This window comes from Polistes fuscatus, unplaced genomic scaffold (genome assembly GCF_010416935.1).
Source record: "Polistes fuscatus isolate 324 unplaced genomic scaffold, CU_Pfus_HIC Scaffold85, whole genome shotgun sequence".
Taxonomy (NCBI): Eukaryota; Metazoa; Arthropoda; class Insecta; order Hymenoptera; family Vespidae; genus Polistes; species Polistes fuscatus.
The window spans coordinates 78,987-88,193 of NW_025113168.1; the positions used below are offsets into that span (position 1 = coordinate 78,987).

The 9,207-nt window shown below is 30.4% G+C and overlaps 1 pseudogene; it reads right to left on the reverse strand.

The window, feature by feature from the left end:
• Positions 1-283: 283 nt before the first annotated feature.
• Positions 284-3,210, reverse strand: LOC122525258 (annotated as a pseudogene).
• Between the last annotated feature and the right edge of the window lie 5,997 nt (positions 3,211-9,207).

The window sequence follows — 9,207 nt, forward strand, 5'->3', positions numbered from 1 at the left end:
ACGGATTATTGTCAGATTTATTCAGAAGTTACTATAGCTCGAATATTCTTTAAAGAATTTCATAATAAAATATCTTTCATGCTTTTCACAAATTATTGCCTTTCGAATTTTCATATGCAAGTTATTTTGTAAATTAAATTCAATTAGGTACTTTCTGAACGTGCTGTTATTATTATTATCATTATTTAATTGTGCTGATTGTATTGTAGCATGCTAACGAAGTTTAATAATAATTTACTAAAGTTATCAGATCAGAATGTTTTGTATATTTTTTTAAAAGTCATCACATTGATAAAATTGAAAAAGTATGATCACCTCCATCAGTATAAATTGATGATAGTTTCCCGAGAGTTTGAGAAGGTCCATAGGACGGGGAAAGTTTTATTAGAATGTTATAGAAATCGATATTATCTGTAACTTGGAGAATGGTATTTTTTGTATATTCCCGTAAAGAAGTGGCCATTGACCATCGACCACTATTAACGGCATTTCTAGTTGCGTTGGCTAATATTTCTATTTTTCTATAACCATTAGAATCGATCATACCCTAAAAATATTGAATATGAAATTTATCTTAGCATGATAGTTATGGTGATTGATCGTTTATAATCGTGGAACAATTGACTCCATAGCATTACCGTGCTAAGTAAAAAAGGTGCCCAAGTGAGAACAGAATCGATTGGAGATATCCATGCATCGCCAAGGCCAATTCCTTTTAGGTTACTTTTTATAGTACCTGCTTGCTGTTCCTATAAATTTAATATATTATATTTTAGTAATATACCTGATATGTTTATATTAATATGTTAAGTATTATTGTCATAATTGTTTGGTTATGGTTATTGTATATATTTGTTTGCTATTATACTTTTACGTTCATAAATATTGTATAGTAATGCAGATAGATCGTAAAACCCCTTAAACCAGTAAAAGAGACAATAAGAAGATAAATATATTATACTTTATTTTATATTGTTCTAATACGATTTTATTATTATATATTTATATATATATTATTATTATCTTTTGATATTTTTTTTTATCAAAAATTTTGATATTAATTTAATTTATATTTTTATGTTATATTATTTAAATATTCTGTTATATACATATATTTTAATTATATATTGTTATATATTTTATTATTTATTATATATATATATATATATATATATTTTTTTTTTATATTTATATACATTATAATAGTTATATAATATATTGTCTTTTTACGGTTTCCAAGCACTTTTTTATTAACACCTTCTCACATTAATTTTTTACTACCAAAGGAGACTTGTTTTATTCTACTCTCTGGACCCAACAATCACACAGTTTCAGTCTTTTGTTTCTTCGGACGGGTCACCCGTCCATGTTACTAACTGTGCCTATGTGACTTGATTTTAGTAATCGTACCGGAAACTAATAATCTACAGTTTGGCTAGACCATTGATTTATATAAAATAATTATTGTAATAAAAATTACTATATATAATAATAAATAGAACTCCGCCTGCATGATCGCTGGACGGATCAAGGTCAGCGATCATGTTGCCGGTCCTAAGCCCGGGAAAAGGAGGAAGGTTGTTGGATCAGGTTAGCTACCTACCCAACGTAAAAAAAAATTTGCGGCTCATAGAAACGACACTTTGTCTATTAGCAGAATGGACAACAAGAATCAGCAGAATTGCATGGGATAAATCACCGATTGGCCGCAGAAGTGCGGGGCGCCCACGAAAACGATGGTGCGACAATTTAACAGTGCAATAGGCAGAAAAACGTCGTTACGAAACAGGCAACTTGCCTAAATTAAAGAATGAAGAAGAAGAAGAATAATAAATAGTATTATTTTATTATATATATAAGGTATATTCTATATGGTTCTTATAGGGATGATGTCTTGGAAATATAACTGCCTTGAGTTTCTGCAAATAAGAGATTCTCTCGATTATTTTATTAATATTATTCACACTAACCTACATTATCTGCATTGCGTTACATTGTAAAAATACAAATTACACTTAAAACTACACTATGTACATTAGTTGCATTACCTGCAAATAAGAGAAACAACATTTACAGCTAATATTCACTCTTATTTTATTGTCTTATTACTAGCTACGCAATTTGAATTCTAACCGTCTCTGCTTAGCGAACTACTAACCGTTTCTATACTTTCGGTCTCTTTGTTAACGTTCCCGAATCTTCTAAGCCTAATACGCCTGCGCGTCTTAACTGTAGGACGGCGTGCAATTTAAATTATTAGTAAAGGTGACGAAATATAAATAGTAATATTTCGTTACATATATTATATTTATATTTACAATGTTGCAAATATAATTTTTATTTGAAACATTACCTTTAATACTTTCTCTTTTATGGATTTTTAGGGTCTTATGAATTATAAATATATTCTAAAATATCTAATAATAAGTATTAATTTTTTATAATGTATTTTTTATAGGACAAAAAAATAAGAAAATAAAAGAAAGATCAGACCTTATACCAAAGTAGAGCAAATTCAGCCCCTATCTTTCCACCGTACGATTCGGTTAGGATATAAGTAAATACATCAGAAAATTTTGGTAATTTTTTTAGAAATCCTTTCATACATTCGACGAGATCAATAGCAATTTGTTCGTTTGTCTGAGCATATGCTGATGAGTCTTCAACATAACTAAACCCTGCACCAACTGGATTATCAATGAACAAAATATTGTAATCCTTAACCTATTAGAAGATAAATATTTGGAAATTTTTAATGCATTACTGTAATACTTATTTTTATTTAGAAATGTTCGAAATGAGAAAAAAATAAATTCCTACCCACGTGTAATTCCTTGGTTTCAAATTTGTATCGAGAGAACCAAGTTCCTCGAAGTTTCCAAAAGAAGTAGAGGATGCACCAGGACCAAATCACTAAGGGTTTTTCATAATACGATTGAACGTCTGCTGTGGTGTAATAAAGCCACCGGAACATATGGGAATATTTTCTAACGGTCACATATCCCTAATCTTGTTCACCTGGACCGAAAACTACTTTTCCTAATATAAAAATTATTCAATTCACTATATTTTATTCTTTTTGTTTTTTTGTTTTTATTTATATATTTTATATTGTAATACAAATATATATTTTTGAATTATACTAATCTTACCGAGACTTTCGGAAAGAAGGCACGATAAAATGATAATAACTAACGCCGTGCGTTGCATGTTCACGAATTAGAATTTACGGAACACTGATGGCACAGATTTTTACGATTGTATTTAATATATCGTCTTATCAATACACAAAATAGATTAGATTTGATTCTATATGTGAATTTTATGACAAAGTATATAAGCCCCTTACTTGACAAGTGATCTAATAATAAGTTCCAAATTCGGAAAAATTAATCTGGTAGGGAAATAAAAAATAAGAATCTTTATTTGACAATGAATATAATTGAATTATGTTTTCAAAAATGTATTAGCAGTACAAATAAGTTTCCGCAGTTTTGAGAAAGATGCCATTACACGAGGCATACGTTAGAATTCGCAGATAATAACCGGCTTGAAAATTAGGTTACCCATTCAAGAGCAACATAACCCTATCATATTATTAACTTCGTATTAGCATCATATATTTTTTTTATCCAAAAATGTCTAAATTTGAGCCAAATAAGCGTCATTTGCGGGAACTTTTAATTTACTTCTTTAATTTAAAAAAATCTACAGTTGAAGCGCATCGATTGCTCGTAGAAGCATATAATGAGGCTGCCTTGAGTGTGAGAACATGTTATGAGTGGTTTCAAAAGTTTAAAAACGGTGATTTTGACGTAAAAGACAAAGATCGCAGTGGAAAGCCAAAAATTTACGAGGATGCAGAATTGGTGGAATTATTGGAGGAAGATTTGTCTCAAACACAAAAGGAACTTGCACTTACTTTAGAAGTCACTCAGCAAGTAGTCTCACATCGTTTAAAATCGTTAGGAATGATTCATAAACAAGGTAATTGGGTTCCATACGAATTAAAGCCGAGAGATGTTGAACGCTGATTATACATGAGTGAAATGCTGTTAGCTAGGCAAAAAAAAAAGGGTTTTTACATCGAATCGTCACTGGTGATGAAAAGTGGATACATTATGATGATCCAGAAAGAAAAAATCATGGGGACTACCTGGCCACGCGTCAATATCCGCAGCAAAACCGAATATTCATGGAAGAAAACTCATGTTGTGTATTTGGTGGGATCAGCTGGGTGTGGTGTATTACGAGTTGCTTAATCTAAGCGAAACAATCACTGGAACTCTCTACCGAATACAATTGATGAGATTGAGCCGAGCTCTAAAGGAAAAACGCCCTCAATACTACTTCAGACACGACAAAATTATTCTTCTACATGATAATGCTCGTCCGCATGTAGCGGTTTCGGTTAAAAACTATTTGAAAACACTTGATTGGGAAGTACTACCCCACACGTTGTATTCACCAGACATTGCGACGTCCGACTATCATCTGTTCCGGTCAATGGCACATGCTCTGTCGGAGCAGCGGTTCACATCATACGATGATACCAAAAATTGGGTTGATTCGTGGATAGCCTCAAAAAATAAGGAGTTCTTCAGACATGGAATCTGAACTCTGCCTGAAAGATGGGAAAAAGTAGTTGCTAATGATGGACAATACTTCGATTAAATTTAAACTACCGTTCTGTCACAATAAATATTATTTTTTTGACAAAAAACTGCGGAAAATTATTTGTACTCCTAATATATATTTATAAAATTAAATAAATAAATAAATGAATAAAAGTATAATAATCAAAGAAAAATAATCGGCTTACTTTAGCGAATGTTATCGATCATCAAGCACGGAGGGGGAAACAGGTTTCTTTATCAACTATATTCTATGTAAAAAGAAAATTAATAATAATAATAATAATGATATAATAATAATAACATTAATTAAAAAATAAACATGGAAAATAAAAAGTAACGAGAAAAAATAATAATGATTATAATAATAATAATAATTATTATTATTATTTTTTTTAAGTTATTTTTTGAAGTTATTTTTGAGGTTATTGAGGTTATATTCGTTTTGATACGCCAAAGAAGTATAACTTCTTACGTACACACACCAGTTTTTTTTTACTTTTGGCTTTAAATCTATAAGAATCTATGAAATACAACATCGGCATAATAATGTAATTATAAACTTTATTAACGTTCGAGTTTTCAATATTCAAGAAATGTTTTATGATTATTGTCCGTTATTATTATTATCTCTACCAAAGACTAATGTAGGACGCTGAATAAATTCCCCGTTTAGCTTCTATCTCTAAAAGCAATAAGATTTAAATAGTTAGTCGTTAAGCATATTAAACCGTTAAGATATAAATTGAATATTAGTACGTTTATTCTCATCACAAATTTTTAATTCTTTTTTTATAAATTATATTGATAAACATTACACCACTTAGATCCTATACTTATATAAATGTAAATAATATAGAAAATATAAAACATATACGTGTTTCTAAGAAATAATTATTTTCATTTACTTTATGAAAAGTGTATAAAGTGTATTGAAGTTAGTGGAGAAAGCGAAAAAAAGACTGAACGAAGAATTTTCAAAAGTTTATCCATTTCCGAGCAATTAGTGATAAAAAGCTTTCTCTTATTTGAAAACAATGAACAATGAGGATTTATTACCCGAAATTAATCAAATATCTTATTATCGAAATAAAGCTCTTTCAATAATGAATATTTTTAAACTACAGGGAGAAGAAATTTTTTCTACATGGGTAAATAAATTTGAGTATGTAGCAAATACGTTAGAAGTACCAAATAATAAAATGGTTGAATTGTTCAACACAATGGTGGATGATGATGTCCATACGGGTGTCAAGCATGCGTTCCCTTCTTTCAACTACTCTGAACTTGCATACGAAGATATAATATGTTTTTTTGCTTCATCCAATGAAACCGATTTACAAAAAAGTCGATTTACGTGTCGAAATCAATATGAAAAAGAAACGATAGAAAATTATGCTGATAGCTTACGAAAAATATATAAGAAGTGCAATTATCCGGATCGCTTAGAAAACATATTATGCGAACGATTTCTTAATGGAATCCGCGACGATGATATAAGAAATCATTTAAGTAAAACACCTGGTTTATCGTTCGATGAGACGGTAGTAGAAGCCATTGCATTTGAAAAATCTAATGGAGTAATTGATTATGTAAATTTAGCTCTCCCTATGATTAATATGTACAATCAAGAAAAGAAAGATATATTTATATGTGGTTAAATAAACTTGAATATGTTATGAATATTGTCAGGGTACCAGATGAGAAAAAGGTTAAATTTTTCAACGAAATGGTAGATAATGATGTTCAAAATAAAGTTAAGCAGACTTTTTTTTCAGTAAAATTCTCCGAACTTTCATACGAAGATATTACAAGCTATTATCTCCGTTTTTTTTATTCTCCCTATGAAAATAATGTACACGAGAAACGTTTTATGTGTCGAAATCAGTATGAACAAGAAACGATAGAAAATTATGCTGATAGTTTACGAAAAATGTATACGAAGTGCAATTATGAGGATCAATTAGAAAAAATATTATGCGAACAATTCCTTAATGGAATCCGCGACGATGATATAAGAAATCATTTAAGTAAAACACCTGGATTATCATTCGATGAGATGGTAGCAAAAGCTATTGAATTTAACAAAATAAATAATATATCTGATTATCTAAATTCAGCTCTTTCTATGATTCATGTTTATAATTTAGAGCACAAAGAAGTATTTTATGAATGGTTAAATAGATTTGTAAACGTCTCATGCAGGTTCGTGCACGTTGGCGCCTGCACTAGTGTGAGTGCGTGCGGATGCTTACTTAGGATATCGGTACTCTTAAGATTAAGTGTAGGGAACCGAGGCTGTATGCGTCACCCATGGAGGGGGGCCGATGCTCCGTTGTTCGACGGAAAAGTATAAAGGGCAGTCGGACATTACGGGTGGTAGTAGGAAGTAGCAGTTAGTTAATCTTATGTTCTTATGTGCTGAGTAGTAGGAAGTAGCAGTTAGTTAGTCTTATGTTCTTATGTGTTTGGGAGTTTACAAATTTCAGAAGTGGGATGTTTACAGATTTGAGTATGTAGCGGATGTTGTTGGGGTACCAGAAAGGAAAATGATTAAATTCTTCAATGAAATGGTAGATAATGATGTCCATAATAGTGTTAAGCAGACTTTTTTTTTTGAAAAATTCTCCGAACTTTCATACGAAGATATTATAAGCTATTATCTTCATTTTTTTAATTCGTCCTATGAAAATGATGTGCACAAGAAACGTTTTATGTGTCGAAATCAGTATGAACAAGAAACGATAGGGAAATATGCTGATAACTTACGGAAAATATATAATAAGTGCAACTTTACAAGTCACTTAGAAGAAAGATTATCGGAAAAGTTTCGTAATGGAATACGTAACGTTGATATAAGAACTCATTTAATTAGATCTCCTAGATTATCATTCGAGGAAGCGGTAGTAGTGGGTGTTGCACTGGAAAAAAGAATGTTTGTTTTGCAAAGTAAACAAGAAAGCCTAAGTTTACTACAGGACTTTAAACAATAAACAAATAAAAAAGAATAAGCAAAAAAAATATCGCAATTAGTGTAGTAGTCTTCAATAATTCACGAAGAAGAAGAAAAGCAAAGAATATCACATTTTTATAACATTTTCTACGAGAACAAGAAAAGTTCTTAACCAGTAAGGTTTTATCATCAGCTAGTTTAAGAACAAGGAAATTCCATTGAAAATATTACACTAGCAAAGGTTAAAAGAAGTTTAAGTAAGCAAAAAAGCTGTGTTTCTATCGTTAAAGAATATTCCTGCACGTTATCGATAAATTTCAAACATCTTTTTTTGGACAACAATTACACACAATTAAGATATTATTTTTATATTAAAGACATGAACATTTTTTTTGTTTTCAACAAATGTTTCTAACAATTAGACGAAAAAAAAATGATATATTTTTCGAGAATAATATTGTTATTTATTTAAATTTTGTACAAAGTGAATGCAAATTAATTATGATATTTAGATAAAAACTGTTTATAAGTTAGTACATGTAGTTACCTTATATTGTCCTATCAGGTTTTTATCATCATTTTACAAATTGTTTGACAAAATGCTAATTAATTGTTTCTTTAAAGTATTAAGTACCCCGACATTCTGTAAGCATCATTTCGGGTTTCGAAAATGGCTTTGAATAATCGAGCAAAGTCTAATTCGTAATATATCACGAAATCTTAAACAGAAAAAATACTGTTTAACAATATTACTGGACTTTGGACAAGCTTTCGATATAATGTGATACACTGGACTATTGTATAAACTCAAGTAAACGCTGCTGTATCCTTTCTACATAATCCTCAAATCTTACTTCACTGACAAAAAATTCGTCCTAAGGTACCTAAATTACTTCACCACACTTTTTCCAATCCTATCCGGTATCCCATAAATCAGTGTACTAAAACTATTATTATACGTAATTTACAAGGCAGATTTAACTAACTCAGATGAGATAACAACGGCTTCATTTGTGGACGACACAGCTTTGTTAGCATCAGATGACTATCCTCAAAACGGGATTGAAATCCTTCAACGTCATCTGCACGTGCTAGAAAAATTATGCCAAAAGTGGCGAATCAACATTAATGAAAATAAATTAGTACGTGTAACCTTAACGCTGCGTAAGCGCACATGTCCTCTTGTGACCAGAAATTAAGCAGTTTTACAAACTAAAGATTTAGTCAAATATTTAGTTAAGGTACTGGAAAACAGACTGACACGGAATTCAACTGTAGGGAACCTCTGGTAACTCAAATATTGAAATTCTTCACAGATTTTAGTCAAAAACCCTGCAGAATATTTGCAATGTCTTATGGTTAAAACAAATGAAAGAATTTACAAGGACTTAGGAATTTTTACAGTAAAAGAAGACATTGCAAATATCAGTGAACACTACAACTTCCGTTTAGACAAATATCGAAATCCTCTAGCAACATATTTGTTAGAAAATACTGGTTTAGTACTTAGGTTAAGAAGGTTCTACCCTTCTGATCTAGAAACAAGATTTGGCTTATCAATTATCTTGTTATGCTGATAGAATTTTGTATGTTTACATTTACCATTTTATCATCTCTTGC